Source organism: Zonotrichia leucophrys, chromosome 2 (assembly GCF_028769735.1).
Source record: "Zonotrichia leucophrys gambelii isolate GWCS_2022_RI chromosome 2, RI_Zleu_2.0, whole genome shotgun sequence".
NCBI classification, from domain to species: domain Eukaryota; kingdom Metazoa; phylum Chordata; class Aves; order Passeriformes; family Passerellidae; genus Zonotrichia; species Zonotrichia leucophrys.
Window position 1 is genome coordinate 123051491 of NC_088171.1, and position 15360 is coordinate 123066850.

A 15360-nucleotide genomic window follows, 5' to 3' on the forward strand; every position below is an offset into this window, starting at 1 on the left:
GTTCCACAGAATAAAATATGAAATATTCATTAGGCCAGAGAGGGAGTTAGAATGCCTGGTGGTTAAATCACTCACCAGGGAAATCCAGCTCCTACTCCTTCCTTCAAGTGAATATGAAAGTAGTTTATACAAAAAGGCTTTAAACTAGGATTGTTTTCCCCAAAATCTACTATACCCTGATGGCTAGTGCACTATCCCAACAGGCAGGACTATGTTCTGAATGGGGCATGCAAGGACACAGTTAAACACAGATCACCTGCATCTTTTCATGCAGTTGAAGGAGTCAGATCTGCCTTAACCAGGCAGCCAGGTTTAATGGAACCAAAAACTCCCTACTGTGTTTATTTTTCAGGAAATGATTGTCTTGGTATAGGTGCCTCATTCAGGAAAGGGTTTCCAGATGTGACTCCAGAAGAGAAGGAAGAACTTTATGCAGTCTAAATCCACACTCAGTTAAGTCCCGCTGTGAAACACGGTGCCAGCAGCCTGTGTGTATCCCAGGCTGGAAGCAGAGGGGTCTCCACTCCCTTTCATCTGCTTTGAGTCATCTCTAAAAACCCAGCTCACTTCATGCCTTGAGCTGGGAAACAGGATGGTGGTAGGACACCAAAATTATTGTAATGATCTGCAGTTCAACACCTAAATCCTGTTGCAGATTTAAACTTTGCTAATCTGTGAGGTGGAAGCATCTTCAGGAGACATATTTAGACAAAATAATACCTAAATCATGCCCTCAAAAATTAAATTGATCTCATAATCATCATGCCTGTTGGAATCATAAGCAAGCTTATTGAATTGATAGGGGAAAACAAGTTTGAAATGGATAAAATTAGGAGGAGAATAATGCTTCTTTAAAAATTAATTTTAAAATTATTTACATCTCAGACAACAATCAGCACTGTCAAGTATGTGTTTTATAAGTTACTGGGAAATAGAAAGCAATAAAATAAAGGCTTTTGATTTTGTGTAGGATATCACAGAGAGGCATTCTCCTGGCATATTTATTTTTGCATTTATTCAGGAAATAAAAGAGAAGTGAGATTGGGGAAATAGCTCACTCTGGGGAGACAGAATCAGTCAGAATAAATAAATATGCCCAAAACAATAACAGAAGCAAATGTGGCACCAAATATCACTGATAGACAAAGAATGCATTAATTCAGCATTGCAAATTACTTTTGCTTAAGGCAGATGTACTTGCTATACCCTCTTAATTATTGCTCTTCTCATCAGTTTGCAACTCAAAGCACATTCTCTCAGTAGCAATTAGGGAATGATATAATTATATGAAGCTTTAGAAACAAGAGAAAGCTTCTGAATCGAAATGCTAGAGAATTTTTTTTCAAAGTTTGCATTGTAACAGATGCCTCGTGCACTGTCCATCTGGAGAATCCATTCCACATCTTCAGAGGCTCAGCAAGCAATCTGCATCAACAGACACTTGATTTTTATGTCATCTTTTCAACCCACCTTCTCTTTGAATGCTCAGCCTCTTCCCAGGCATGGAGAAGACAGAAGTAGGTGGCTGGTGAATTAAAGGGTTCAGCTTCTTGGCTCCTGTTCATCCAAGGAGTGTTTTTCCTTGAGGACTTTCTGTTTATATATGCACATATGCATTTGTAGCTCTAGGGAAATCTCTCCCAGTACCTGACTGGTCCTTGAAGAAGCAGCTGCTGGACAAGGGCAGGGAGCAGAAACTCTTGTGTGTTTGCCTGCTTTTGTGTGTCCAAAGGATTAGAGGTCTATTGGAGTCTGTTTCTCACACCAGCAGGATGAAGTTTGAGGGCCTGTTTGCCATCATCACCCAGGGGCCAGGAGTCTCACTCACTCTTTTTTTTTTCACTGACCTCCATGTGCTGATGAGCTAGAACGTTGTTAAGAACACCTCTGTCTAAATCCACCTTTCAGTAAAAAGTCCAGATTGTTTCAGCAGATCAGCCCAAAAGATATGCAGGTTCTTAGAAGTACACTAATGTGAATTGAATATAGATCAGTATATGTGGACTGGCTAAAGATCAAGGTTTTATGAAAGCAGTCACCATAGGGAACTGCTCCTCAGTTTAAGAGTTCATAAGAAGACAAAAGTTTGCTGCCTTTATATTCTTTTGGCCAGTGAGTTTAGGATACTGTCCACAAATGAAAAATAGTGAATTTCTTTCTCTACTCAGTGTTACAACTTGTTAATTCAGATGAAGACTAGAATAAATATTCATTAAAGCTGGTAGTGTCATTAAAATAATCAAGATGATGGCAGATTAAAAAAAAGCAAAACTACAGATTTGGTACCTTTGGTCACTTTGAAACTGACACTTTTCCATCTGCTGTGTTTTATGTAATGCCCTATGTTCTTCTTAAAGATAAAACAAGAAATAGGGTATTTAGTTTTGAGAAATCCTGATTTTTTTCAACTTTAAGTGGAAGAGCAGATTTACAGTCAGCCATAACAGCCATTTGACATAGGCTGATATTTTATAGAGCAAGTAAATTTTCCCAGTTGCATAAGTGGTAGTAATTTGATTTTTAGAAATAATTAAAAATAAGATAAATATTTCTCAAATCAAAGAGGGAAAGAGCTAAAGATTGAGAGAATTTGCCAGTAAAGAGCCTATTTATTTACAGTTGGCCTCTGGAACCTTGATTTTGGTAGAAATTTTGCCAACATGCTAAACATCTTGAAGTGTGTAAGCATGAGTAACTTAATTCACCTAAGTGGAGAAATATTGAAAAATTTCCATGTTTCATGTTTTTTTCTTTGGAATGCAAGGCAAGATGTTTTGTTTTGTTTTGGTTTGGCTTTTTTTCTTTTCTTTTCTTTTGCATTAGTATTGATCACTATTATTTTAGGAGTATATCAGCCTAAGAGAAACTATATGAATTTAAGTGGGTGTAAGATTGGGATAGTTGCAGAGCTTCTCAAGAACTGGCCAAACAGAATTCAAGTAGAGCCTTGGCTTAGGCATCTACAAATAAGTCTTATGAAAAATTAAGAAAAGCTGCCTTTGTAGCTTACAGTTCCTTTGTTAATGAGAATATTCCCTTTAAAAAAAATTCTGTATTATACTAAGAATTTATCAAACTATTCACATGTGGTGTGGATGTCATGCTACTGTTGCTTTCCATGGAAGGCAGTTAATTAATGAAGAATACAACATTTTAGGTCAATGTCAAAGGTATTACAGCCATTATCATCCCAAACTGGGTTCCCATCCATTCTAAGTGGATTTTATTGTAATCTGAACCAACATGTCGATAGTAACCCAGAAGACTGGGACTGATAATGTCTGTGAGATGACACATGGGTACGGAGGGGACAGTTCCAGTAATATCCATGTTCAGCCTGTTTTTCACAATGGTGTGTCAAACTAATAATATATTTTCTGGCTAATGGTGTGCATTTGGCTTTACATCAGAAATCCAGTTCTTGTGGAGGCTCATCCCTTCCCTTTCAGGTAGGTGTTAGCCCAAATGAAGAGCATAGCAGGGAGTCAGGAGGTAGCTCTGATTAATTCAGGATGAGGGAGTGGCCGTAAAAATGGATGAAGAAAAATAATGATAAAACATATGGAGGGGAAAATAATGGCAGAATTGAGATTAGGACAAGAGGTCATAAGTACAGCCAGATCATGTTACAGCAAAATGACTGTGATTTCAGTACACCACACCAGAAAGTTTAGGTGATCACAGGAGGAATTTGGCTGATTTATAAATTAACTGAAAAGAAAAATCAAGTAACTATTCATTTGAAGTGTGCTTTCAATAGAATTCCATGTTCTATTCCAATTTCTGACTTGAGAAGGAATATAATGCTGGCTGCTCTAATGGAAGCAATTATTGATAATGTGGGAATTTGGCTACGGTAGAAAAGTTGTTGCCTCACTGCAGCAAATTTCCAATGAAGGTAATTATTAACTAAGGATTCCAGTTTATGATAAACTGTAAACAGAAATTAGAAAGGAACAGAAGACTGCAAAGAAAGCTGGGGCTACATTTGCGTTACGATACAGTCTCCTTTTTCATCTTTCAGTCCTCTTCAGGGGCAGGGGGCCCGTGGATCTCAGGAGTGGTGCTAAGGCCATGTTAGCAGGGTGGAGGGCTGATGGCAGTTTGCCACCACGTGGTATGGATTACAAAGGAAGTATGACCTGCACTGGACGAGTCATTTCCAGATGGTTCCCAGATGTGTTATTTATGAAGTCACGGCCTACTTAAACCACATTCCTGGTGTCTTGTCTTCTTTTCCTGCAATGTCCAAGACATTAATGAAGGAATGTATGAGAACCAAATAGCAGACCAGTTGTCAAAAACCAAATGGCAACAGAAATCCTTTCCTGTCTCTGGATATATGTAAATACATATTAGATTAACAAAACCAGCTTTAAACAGCTGATCCCTGAAGAGTCATAGAACTGGCAGTAGTGCATTTTAAGGACAGGATTTCTCTTGGCCTCATCATTCCCTTGTGAATCTCTACCATAAAACTTACCACATTATCCTTGATTATTCTCTTCTTATAACTCCTTCCTTCCAAACAGCCCTCTCTCCATTAGCTTCCTCAGCGCAGATAAAAAAAATCTTATATATAAAATCTAGGTCATTCTTTAAAATACCAAATAAATCTGGATGAGTGCTGTAGTGTTTCAGATGATCTGACAATATCAAATACAGTTTGTGGGTTGATTGGTTGGTTGGTTTGTTTGCTTAGATTAGTCAGGTCTGGCAACATGCTGATGTGACTGACTGATCATGCAAGTTTCTTACCAGAAGGTAATTTATTCAGTTTGCGTAATGCATCTGAGGCAATGCAGTAACAGTGCATTAGAGCAGAATTTTCTATTGCTTTTGTTGGTGTGGGGTTTTTTGTCTTTTGTTAGAAATGAATGGAATATGATTTGGGTTTTTTTTTTCCCAGTTGCTATAGTTATGAGAAACAATTCCTGAGTCATTGCCAAGAAGGTAGAAAAGAACACTGCAAACAAGCTCCGGCTTTGTAACATCCTAGAGACAGAACTGTAGCAATATGACTTGACATACAGAATAACATCAGTTGGCATAAGTTTTATTGATTACTACCTACCATGTGATGGGCCCTCAGGTTTTAATAAATAAGCTGGGATTCTACTGGTACAAGAAGTAATAGAACTATATTTAAAACAATTCAGAAATATTTATTCCGAATACAGAAAGCTCATGACAGATTATTCTGCATACAACATTTTTATGCAGCTATTCAAAACAGACAGCAACCTGTTTGCTTTCTATTCCCAGAAAGTATGGGATATATATTAACATTGATTTTTCATTACAGTGAACTGTGTTTCTTTCTCAATTTATTCCCTTGGTGAGCAGCTTTCCTAGGGGGAGGCCAGTGTAAATGAAATCTGAATATGTCCATAATATGAAATAGTGCTGCAAATATATTTAGGGTCAATGGGATTTTTCTATTTATGTAGTATTCTACTTTAATGTAGATACCAAGAAAAATGAATCTCCTATAATCCATTTCAGACAAGTACAGAATAACAAAAAAGGATATGTGTGCATCACATTTTGTGTAGGTACCAGCACTCAACGATAAAGAGATTGGTCATCTGCATTATGACATAACATTTTTCATCATTCTTACTGTTAGAAGAAAAGAAAAAATATGTTTGTCATTACAGAAAAACTCTGGAATTTGTTAGTTTCTGTTAGAAAGATTACCCTTTGTTAATACTATATGAAGTTAATACTAGGGAAGGGAACAGTGATACACAGGTATTTATGTTCAGGCTGAAGGCATGTGTCATTTTATGCATACATTAGAGAACATACAGCTCACAGATTAGTTTGACAAAGAAGTGAGGGAGTAATTTTTTGAAACAAAACCAAATTAACATCCTGGCTTTTACCATTGCCTAAAGTTCAACCTTACGGCACAGATATATAAACCAGGTTAAAATAATTTTAGAACAATAACGACTTGCAGGAAAGAGCACATCAGTTGCATCAAAACTCCCATAAGTGGAAGTTAATTGAGCAATGCATTAATATAGTCTAATTATTCCAGATATTTTTAGACATTATATTCTTACAAATTTACATTTCATATTAGAGGACCAAATTAGTTTACACCGTCATAATCTTATCTTTCCTGATTTCCAGTTAAAACTTGATTCCAGTACAATTTCATCATTGTTGTTAACTGTACAGTAAGTGCAATAGATTTGGTCAGTTTTTGTTTCATCCCAATACATTTCTATGAGGAGAGTACACAATTTCTTTTTTTATTTTTTGTATTTAACCTATGTTCTACCAGGACTGGTTCTGAGAGGAAGTGATTTATAAATTAGTTTCCATCTCAGTTGTATAAAAAATTTATTTATAACAGAAAGTGCAGTTCTCATCCAAAATTTTTATTCTTAAGCTCTCAGTAATGGATGATGAAATGTCTCTACTGTTTTCTACACCTTATGTAGAGATACCAGCAAGGATAGTGCAGTTTGGAGTATTATGTGTGAATACATATGAGCTGGCAACAGGTAATGAACTGACTGCTAACTTAGTCTTTCCTTTACAGCTTTCCTTGCCATTGCAGTATGACCTATATTGAATTTGCCACTCACTTAAGATTTTCTGTTCCTCCTTACACAGTCTAAGGTTCAATTTGATTTGTGAATATTCACACCAGCCTATATGTCTGAGTTGCTGGGAGCTCAGAGTAAAAGCTCCTGTTGTTGGGAGCACAAAAGACTAGTAAAAGGTGGACAGAAAGAGGGAAAGAGACTTGACAATGAAAGAAGATAATTCAGAACATTAACATGAAATTATCTGGATGATGGGACAAGTTTGCTGAAGTGAGGAGTGGTTGGTTTGTCAGAGGGTTGTGCAGCCATCCAGAGGGCTGACAGGAATCTCATGAGGTTCAAAAAGGGTAAGCAAAAAGCCCTGCCAAGCAACAACCCCATGAGCTGGTATCTCCTGGGTGCCAGCCTCCTTGAAAGCGGCTTTGCAGAGAAGGACCTCAGATTTCTATAATATGCCCTGGCAGCAAATAAAGGCTAGTGGTATCCCAGTCTGCCTCAGGAGGAATGTTAATCAGCAGGTCAAGGGATGTGATTCTTCCCTTTTCCTCAACACTGGTGAGGCCCTACCCAGAGTACTCTGCCAGGTCTTGGGTGCTCTAGTGCAGGTGAGACATGGGCATATTGGTGAGAGTGCAATAAAAGGCCAGAAAGATGACAAGAGGCTGAGGAGAGGCTGAGAGCTGGGACTGTTCAGAAGTCCCAGGTGTCCTTATGCAGATCTGTAAATTGCAGAATGGATGGTACAAAAAGGACAGTCAGGGTCTTTTCAGTGCTGCCCCATGACAGGACCAGAGGCCAGGGGCACAGCTAGAAATGCAGAAAGCTCTTCCTGATCATCAGAAAACACTTTTTCACTGGGAGTGTGAGTGAGCAGGGGCCCAGGTAGCCCAGGGAGGCTATGGAGTCTTCATCCTCAGAGATTTTCAAGGCCATCTTGCAAAACAGTCTTTAGGAAGCCCTGCTTGAACAGGGGGCAAGGACCAGATGACTTGCAGAGGTCTCTTCCATCCTCAGCTACTTAGTGATTCTGTGACCTTGAGAGAAAGGAATTAACTGTACTGAAAGTGCATTACTTAGACTAAAAACAATGCTATTATTTATTGCTCTAGATTGAAATTATCAAAATTTGACCGTTTTTTCAAGCTTCTTTAAAACCTGTCTCTGTAAATAAAAATTCTTACTTCATATGGCAAAAAAATCCTTCATCATTATGTATTTTATGGAAGTTTTCTTCTCTCTATAGGAGAAAAACATGACCATGAATAACCTAGTACCAACTTCCCACTTGTTTCATTAACATTTGAAACTTTTTTTGTTAAGTTTTCATTAGTATTTTCTGAAACCTAGAAAAAAATTAAAATTACAAAATGGCAGCGTTTACCATGCCAAATGATTTTTAAAAGTACCCAACTTACACAGATTTCTAATTTAGATGCTTTTATCATCCTTGATTTTTAAATGTTGGGCTGTAATATTGACAAGATAATTTGCAGAGCATTACTCATGCCATTTAGCTTAAGTCTTCACTGTTTCTTATTTCCTTTTGGAAGTTTTTAAAACAGAGATGATTACCCAAAGAACAAGTCAGATCCTTCATCACAGTGAAAATTACCAGTAATAGATTAAATTTATAGATATTAGGAAAACATTATTTTAAAGTTACGCTTACAAGACTGTTTGTTGCTTTACATAGTGGTTTTTAAGGGTTTTATATAGTTTCTATTATTAATGTATGTTGCTTGACTGGGGAATCGAAAGAAAGGTTGAAATCTGAGACAATATTAAAATACTTTAGAAACTTTAAAGCATTATAATAGCTATTTCAATAAAACTACTTCAAATATTTCTTCAAGAAGGAAACAATTTGGAGTTCAAGTTCAGCAGCATAATAACTGAAAATGTATAACAGTACACTTATTCCCATCACTAAAGTATAGATTACGGTCTTTTTCAGTTGTTGCCATTATAAATCCCTGTTCCCAGGGGTGCTAAGCTATCATAAAAATTTGCTTTGGGCAATGCTTTGAGATAAGTTCTTCAAAAAATGCATAGGGGATTGGCTTGCAACTCCCACTTGTGTTAATAGGAGCCATCAAGGCAAATCTCTCATGTATTCATGGGAGAAAAAGCTCCAGAGTATAAAAAAACTTTCGGCCTGAGGATTATTTGTTTTTGATATATATCCCAATAAAAATATGCTTTAAAACAAAACACTTCCAGCTAGTGATCTCAGTTATTTGCTGGGTCTGTTAGCACTCAGATTGTGCTAAATTGAAATTCCACTAATGAAGCTTGCAACATAAATTATTTCCTAAAAGTTTGTGGAAGGAAGAATAACAGTTTGGCTGAAGAAATAAAAATTTTCAAGGCAATAATATATAATTAACTGCACAGAAACATTGTATGCTAAGCTTTATGCTATTTTCTATCTAATCCAAAATGCTGGTAGAACTTCACTTGGATTCACATCCTGTTTTTTAGGAGGTGGGGATATAGATTAGTGTGGTTGATCTGAGTGTAAGCATCCCTTAACTTCTACATGCAGCTTTAGATTTTTCACTTTGATGTAGGTTACAGTGGTATATCAGCTCATCTTCCCTCTTCTGGGAGAAATTCCATTCCCTCAATTCCAACAGCTCACATTTCATACAGTCCATCCACGAATCAGGTCATGGGTTTACTATAAATGAGTGTGCTGATAAAAAAGCTTGACACACTTCATCTTCTAAAAAAATCTGGCTATGTCTATGTCTCTCATGTCTGCATTCCCCAACTAGCTAGGCAGTAAAATATACCAGAAACTTCCACTGAGAACCATAATTTTCAGTTGTCTCCAAGTTCTTCTAATCATTTACATTAAACATAACAAGTGTCTGAATACTGCAAAAGAAGAAACACTACACAGAAATATCGATGTCATCAATTTCAGCCATTTTGGAAAGTAGCCTAATGTTATGCATTCTGAATCATTCCTTGAAGGAACTCTTTTTTTCACAAGCTGTTATGAGATTGCAGGGAAAAGAAAAATTAATCTTACAATGTAAGGACCACCTTTGTAAGTACCACTTCTCTGCCCACACATTCTACATTCTTTTTCTTATGCAAGGATTTCTATAAGAGCATGCTCACGTCAGAGGTTGGCTATGTCAGCTCGAAATAATCCTTCAACACAATTACAAGACTATAAAGTCATCTCATGAGCTGAGGAAAGTGAGCAATTCTGCATATAATAGGTAAGGCTAAACATACTCTTCCTTTTCTGTAGGCAGATATTACAGGTCCACTTCTTTATGCTTCTTTTCATTTCCATACATCTTTCTGGTAAACAGATGGCAGAAACTTTAAATAGTACTTGAGGCGAGATCTCACCAATGTCTCTACAACAGAAATCCTACTTTCCTCTCTGTTCTGCAGATATCTTATTTGCCACAACCTCAGATCATATTTTTCATTTCAACAGCCTCTTCACATTTCTTTTTCATGTATTTTATGTGACTGATAAATAGTACCAAACTATATCTTCTTCCTCTATTATTTCCACTCTGTAAACAACAAAGCCTTGATGTTTGTCCTAAACCCCACACCTACTACTGTCGTATGTCATCCTGTCTGTTTTAGTTCAATGTTCAGTTGTCAATTTTGCTCTGATAGTCTGGACCTCTCCCTTGTTAATTTAGTATCACTGTAACGATTTTACTTCTCCTACTCACAGTTTCTCTGAGCAGTATCACCTGCACTCTTTTCTTACCCATATTACAGTTCTTTCACTAGTCTACCTACATTAACTTAATAAGCAACTTCCTACAGGAATTACTTTGCAGTAAGTCTAATGCCCAGATATATTTTAGCTAGTACATTTTTTTTGCCTAGAAAACCCTTTAATTTAGCCATGAAAGGTACAATTACCCTGCATGATTGGCTTTTGCTGAACTTAGAATTTTTTCATTTCTGATTTATATAATTAATTATACTATGATGCATATTTGTTCTAAAATCTCCATGAGGTAGGATTACTATGTCAGTAATTACCCAGATCACATATCTCCCTTCCTTAAATATATACAACATGTTTGTTTTCCTGCAACAAATATCATCTGCAGTCCAATGGATTCCCTAAAAATGCTTGCTACCAAATCAATTTTCTGTGTGAAAATCACAAGTTGAAATATAAAAACAGAACTTAAACACCATTTTTTTGTGATCATGTGGAAAATATATTTCAATAATCAGTGGAAGGTCATCAAATTGCATTTTGCTGACCACTTTGGTTTGCAATGGGTAACATATAATAAATAAATAAATAAATGTCATGAATATTTATAATCTGCCTACTTTTAATGTAGTCCATCAAATTTAAATGAGACAAAGGATTAAAGCTACAATTTAAAAGCTTAAAACTAGAAGGGCTTATTTTTAACCTTAGGACAGCCCAGCATTTAAATAAGACCAATTGGAACTGGGAATGAAAATGAACTCTTAATTTTATTAATCTCCTTACACTGTTGTGCATTGTTCTGAGTCACCAAAATATGCATAGCTTCTGAACAGCCTGACACTTTGCTTTGCATTTCATGCTATATTTTAAGAAGTATGTATCATATATCACTTGTTAATGGTTTCTGTGGGAGGAGATGAGTAATTAAGGACTTGTGAAATTGGGGCAGGGTACGTTTTTATAAGTGATAACATAAGCTCACAGGATGGCTGCAGTTCAACAAAGGGCTTAGCTTGCTCTGTTCTATAAATAAACACAGGAAATTAGATTAAAATTTTAAAATTAGATTGCCAAGGTTTTCAGAAGTGACCATAGGGTCTGTGTGTCTTGCTTTGGGACCCCCCACTATGAAGTACTTTTCAAAATCCTCACGTCTGACACCATTTGAAAATATTTCAGTTTTAGAAAGATTTGATTTCTTCAGCCTTAAAAAAATAGAAAATAATATATTTTTGAGAAGGATTTAGCTAGACTTGGAAAAAAGAAAAGCAAAGAGAGCAAGCAGGACTTCTCTTACAGTTGAGTTGTCTTGTTAGACATAGTGTTATATATAGCACATTATGGATTATAAATTTTCCTTATAAGGATGAATTGTAGTCACACAAATCCTTTTGTATCGGTTTTTTAGTATAAAGTATTTGTTTGCAATATTAATAGGCAGAAGTTAATCCTTACAGTTCCTCCCTCTTCACTATTGCTTTGAAATTGCATTTAGAAATTTAGTGAATGTGTAAATTTCATTGGTTTTCTTCCCTAAACATTGGTAGAATATGAGACGATGCAATTTACAGTCTTGGAGAATGTATCTGGGTTTTGTAAATAAACCAGTCATATTGTTTAGGGCTTAGATGCCTGAGTTTCAGGCAGAGGAGGGAGGAATGGAGACATTTTTCCTCCTCTGGTGTTTTAAAAAGGTGTCTGATGTCTGACAGCAGATATCTACTCAAAACTGCTACCACATTAAAGTGGGCTTGTAACTACAGTTTACAACTATGTTGTGAGATTCAAGGGTACTCTCCAAAGCCCTTGGAAAGGGCTAAAACTCTGTTTGGATTTGGTGTTGTCATAGAACCTGAGCACTCCGCTCCGTCTGGCCACGGCTTGGTTTCCAACAGGAGAAAAGTGGAGGCTGAGAAAGACCCTGGTGTGGATGATGTAGATAACATGGAAATTTTCAAACACCTCTCCTTGAAGTGTGGACTATATTTACTACAACAGACCCAATTTTTAGAAAAGCCTGGAAAATTGTCTATACAGTTTTCTCTTTTGAAGAATGAGAGCTGGGGAGTTCCTGGGCATGTTTCTGTGTTGCATTTTTAAAAGAGAATGAAATGCATACACCAGAGAATGAAACTTTATTTTCCTTTTCTTAAATTCTGAAGGAGCTTTTCACTCAGTACTATTTCATTGGTTTAGTTATATGTTACACATGAACTGAACATAAGTTAATGCTAGTAACATAGTAACAGATATAAAGCAAAAACAAGGAAAAGGGTTGAACATAAGGCTTGATTTTTCTTCTGCTGCTGTTTGAACCATTCCTACTGTCATTACCATTTCAAAAGTAGGTCCTTACAGAACTGCAACACCTAAAACCTCACCTAGTACCTGCATTTGAACATTGTACAGGGAAGACAGCTATGTGTACAAATAATTCATGTAAGAGGAATCTTAAAATTCTTATCAAGAAGACTGCCAACTGTGTAAAAATGGAGATTGAATATACCAGTCTCTATCTCCAGTCTTCCTCAACTTCCTTGAATTATAAGCCTGTGTAAAAGGCTTTGGGACACTTGAACAAAAAAGATAAATAGACAATTATTGCAGTTGTATTTGGAAACAATTTGGGTGAGCCAATTGGCGAGTAAGGTTTTTACTATTCTGGTCATATGGAGGGCAGGAACCAACATTTGTGGATAAACATGAAAATGCTTAAGTTTTGTAAAAAAAAACAATAAAGGAAATGCTATGTGTCCTTGGAAGCTGGCCTTGCAATTCTAACCCACTACATTAAATCAGTCTGAGACAAAATGTGAGGTAGGCTCGTCACCCAGAGTAGTGTGTCCTGAGGTGGCAACTCTTTCTTTTCTTTCTCTCTTCTGTCCCTAACAGACAGATATACAAATTACAAATTACAGTACCAAAATTAAATGTACAAACAGCATCTGGCATGAGTCTACATGTTGTCCAATTCCACTCCTGTGACGTTCCCTGTAAAACTGAATTGATGGCACTCAACATTGACTAAACACTCACAGCTACTCCCTCTGCCAGTCCTTCCATGTCTCACAGAGATCAACTTACACATCTTGCTTTTATGCATGAAATTAACACAGTGTTTGGAGGGTAAATGCTGCTTAAGAGAACAATTGAACTCTATTAACAGTTTTGAAGGTGGGAGGAAAATAGCAGAAAAAGCAACATTTACTTTGATGCAACTCTCACTCCTCAGCCTAAATGCAGGAAATGTGGCTCCCGATGCTGCTCAGAGACAATTTGAATGATTTTGTGGGTATTCTGATCCAAGTGGAGATAAAGACTCAGAACAAATTCATTGTGTGGAGGAGGAACAGCACAACAGCGAATCATTCTCCTCAGCCACCAAATCTTAAAATCAAAGGTCCTTTGTGTGCATTGCTCTACTCCATAACTCCTCCAGCATCATATATACTGTATGTTAGCTGCATATATGCAGGATATTTCAGTCAGTATTCTAAACTTGTCATGTAAAGCCTCTTTGTTTGCTATGTGTCTGTACAGCAGATCCAGTCTGTCAGGCAAATAAGTAGAATTGTGTCTTTAATTTGTTAAAACAGGTATTGCACAAAATAGAAGACTTTGTTTCTCAAGAACAGTAGATGACTGTTTTCTTAAACAATATATTACGTTCTCAAAGGGTTTTCTGAACTCAGGCTCCAAAAGCAAGTGAAGTGGTGTATTGTAAGCCAAAATGCAAGTATTTTTGCTGTTACAAAAAAATAATGAAATGAAGTATTTTGTCATTTCTCACATTTGAACAAAAGGGACAAAAAAAGTCTAAAATTTTTATTAGCACAAAGTAAAATAAAAGCTTACCATTTGTGGTAAACTTTAAAATTATTTGAAAATGATGCAGTTGAATATAATTTAGGTCCAGTAGATAAAGATGAAGAAGAAATAAGACAAATGCAGAAACTATTACATTTAACAGTGCATCAAATGCCATTGTCTCTTATGGTTGACTCAGTTATCCTTGAAATCTATGGAAGCTGGTCGTCAGCATCTCCCAAAGGTTGTGAACTCCAAGAAGATAGAGAACAAGCAATCAACAGAAGCAGAAGGAAGAAGAGATATTAAATAAGAGATAAAAATTAATTTTTGTCAATTTGTCTGTTACCTTGTTTCCTTTTCAGTTGAAAAAAGAAGGGATAACTTTCTCCTTTGTTACCTTTTTAGTTGAAAAAAAGTTGAAATTGGAATATAAACAAAATAAGCAATCTAGAATAATATCATACCATATAAAGACGACTAAATAGTGATACTATCAGAGTTCAAACAAATATATTTTGTTATTGTTTTTAATTTCTCTCACAAAATAATAAACAGTAATTTTTTTCTTATTCACTTTTCTTTCTGGTAGGTGATAAAAGCACAATTCAAGAGAGGAATCTGTAGTGTCAGCCCTTTCCCATTTGGCCAGGAGCCCTTATTCAGATCAGAAATAAAATGGTTAGGTAAAAAGCAAAAAGGCTTGGAACTGTTAATGAAAGCAACCATAAACTTTGGATGTACAAACTATTGCTACATTAGGGCTAGCTCATTCTTTTTTTTTTTTTTTTTTTCTGTACACACAAGGTACATTTGTTGCTCTCCATTACAAATTGACAAAACATTTTTTTTTCTAATGGTATTATGTTACTGGATAGTGGACAAACTATCAGTTGTACATTGTGTTTCTTATATTCTTTTTCAAATTTGAGCTGACTATTAAAATAGTTTTTTAAAATTTTTTTAAGAAGTGAAACACTATTTCAGATTGCACTGTCTCTGTATAAGCTGTCATTTCAGCTAACATCACCAACAATGTATTTTTCCTGCACTTTAATTGTTTTAGGCATGACTATTTTCTCATTGCTTGCAGCTACTCTTGCTTATTAGAAATAATAAGTATCTAGATATTGATATAATACTTCATTAGAAATAGTTAGTTTAGAATTAACTAAATAACAGCTTGGTAAAAAGAATGTCTGGATATATTATTTATCAAATAAAAGCACCATAAAAATATTTTATGCTTTTATGATTATTCCACATTTAAGATGA